This window comes from Triticum aestivum, chromosome 4B (genome assembly GCF_018294505.1).
Source record: "Triticum aestivum cultivar Chinese Spring chromosome 4B, IWGSC CS RefSeq v2.1, whole genome shotgun sequence".
Classification (NCBI taxonomy): Eukaryota; Viridiplantae; Streptophyta; class Magnoliopsida; order Poales; family Poaceae; genus Triticum; species Triticum aestivum.
This window is the reverse complement of record NC_057804.1, coordinates 254,022,013-254,024,735: the sequence shown is the minus strand read 5'-3', so window position 1 is coordinate 254,024,735 and position 2,723 is coordinate 254,022,013.

The window sequence follows — 2,723 nt, the reverse complement described above, 5'->3', positions numbered from 1 at the left end:
TGTAAAAGAAGAGAGAATAGCCATAAGTATTGTGACATAACATGTAATAACAACCCATAATGCAATAAATATCGATATAAAAGCATGATGCGAAATGGACGTATCATCTGTTGACTAGGCCCACCTGTCAGCGACACAAATGACACTAGGTCACTGACCAGTGGGCCCCACTGGTCAGGTTTGACCTGGACCAGGTCTGTTGACCAGCTGACGTCATAGTGACATAGTGCTGACGCAATAAGTCATTTTCTGGATTAAAACAATTTAGGAAATTCCAGAAAATGCCCTATACTTCTAAAATTCATAGAAAATTATCTGTGTCTCCAAATGAAATAAGTTATATATGAAAAATGTTCAAAAAAATCCAATCTATCCATCTGTACTGGTTTCATGCATGTTAAAGTAACTTAAACCTGATGTTCATCTCAAAACATGATAATGCACTTTATAAATTCATAGCTTTAGTTTGAAACTGAACCTTCGGTTCAAAATGACTCAAACCACCTTGTTTGTAGTTGCATTAGCTCAAACACACTCATTTTTCCATGTCATGATCATGTAGCATATTGTGCATTGCATTGATTGTGTTTCCCTCTCAATTGCCGATATTTGTTCCCTCTCGATAGATGTGGTTTCGACGATGAGTTCGATGACACCGATGAAGAGCTATACTATCTTCAGAAGTGCCAGGCAAGCAAAACCCCCTTGTTCATTCTGATACAAACCCACTCTCTCGCTCTGCTCTCTTTTACTACATTAGGACAATAACGGTTCAACTGTTACATGATGCGGTAGTTGAACCCCTTATCCTCCGCATGACCTGTCATTGCCACAGTAAATAGATGAAACCCACTAGCATGAGTAGGAGTTGTTTGAGCCTTGATGTGCCTACTCATTCATGCTTGTTCATCATGCCTGCTACTGCTTAGAGTTGAGTCGGGTTTGATTCATCGAGAATGAATTGGAACAGTGGTGAACATGTCCTACTGTGTGTGAGCTAAGTGTGTGAACATGATTTGGTAAAGGTAGCGGTGAGAGGCCATGTAGGAGTATATGGTGGGTTGTCTCATCGAAGCCGTCCTCAGGAACTGAGTTATGTGTTTGTGATCCTTGAACAACTACTACCACACATTGGAATACTTAAGTGCCCATCTCGACTTATTAATCAACTCGATCTCTGTCCAGGAGTTGCAACTAGTTTCTGGTGTCTGTAGGTTGTGTTAGTAGTCTACCAAGTGGCACCCGGTACTGGTGGGCTTGGGTCAGACTAGGCACTATGGCCAGGTATGCCAAGCGTCACCTGTTTGGTGGGCTTCGAACCCTGTACACATTGTTTGGGGCCGTGAACGACACCCCGGCCGGATCTCCTTATGTATGGAACCCGAATAGGCGATAAACCTGGACTAGAGACTTGTGTGGCTAGTCAGGTCGTCGCCGACACCCTCGCCAAGCTTCTGCTTGAAGATTGCCGAGATACATGACGTGTACATGGCGGTAAGTGGCGAGAGCGTGTGTGAAGAAGTATACCCCTGTAGGGTTAACATCATCTATACGAATAACCGCGTCCACGGTAAAGGACCTCTGGGTTGCCTATACAGTTCATAGACAAGTGAAAGTGGATACCCTAAAATGCGCAAGATAAGCATGAGTGCTATGGATGGCATTCTTGTAGGGAGACGGGAGCGGATCCATAGTGATGTATTAATACGGTGAATATGTGGACTCGTGTGCGCCACCTCAAAATAGTTACTTGCAGTCATAGTTCAGGATAGCCACCAAGTCAAAGCTGGCTTGTTGTAGTTAAACCCCACCATCCCCTTTTGTTGATAATGATGCATATGTAGTTAGTTCTGAAGTAAGTCTTGCTGGGTACGTTTGTACTCACGTTTGCCTATTTTATGTTCTGCAGAGAGACTTCAGTCTCACTAGTAGTTACGTGTGGACTTTTAGCTTGTTACCTCAGCTACGAGCTTGTGCCCTCGGCAGGATCTGGTAGATAGTTAGGCTTCTCAGCCTTTTCCATTTGTCGATGTTTGTACTCAGACATGTTAAGCTTCCGCATGTGCTTTGACCTGTATGCTCTGAATGTTGGGTCTCGCAACCTATCTTTGTAATATCTCGCTCCTCGGAGCCTATTGAATAAAATACTTGAGTTGTAGAGTCATGTTGCGATGCTATGTTGTATTGCACATATAGATCATATTGTGTGTATGTTATTGAAATTCTTTGTATGTGTGGGATCTGACTATCTAGTGGTTTATCCTTGGTAGCCTATCTTACCGGGAAATGTGTCCTAGTGCTTTCACTGAGCCTTGGTAGCTTGCTACTACTCTGGAACACTTAGGCTGGCCGGCATATGTCCTTCTTTGTTCCTGTGTCTTTTCCTTCGGGGAAATGTCACGCGGTGCACTACAAAAAAAGACACATCTGTGACATTTTGGGCCGAACGAAATTTTATCCTGTCATACTTATGACAGTTCTATGAAAATAATTGTGAAGAAACTCGGTATCATCATACATGTGGTGGGCTCCTATTTCTATGACAAAAAATCATGACAGAAAATGGGCGTTTCGTCCTGGGCGGGCCGGAGACACAGCTGCATGACATTCTTTGGGCCGTCCATGACAAAAAAAACCATGGTAGAAGCGAGGACAAGGAAAATTTTGGGAAGTTCCCGGTTACGGTCGGTGGTCGGGGGCCGAGCGATGCGCGTTTCTCTCGT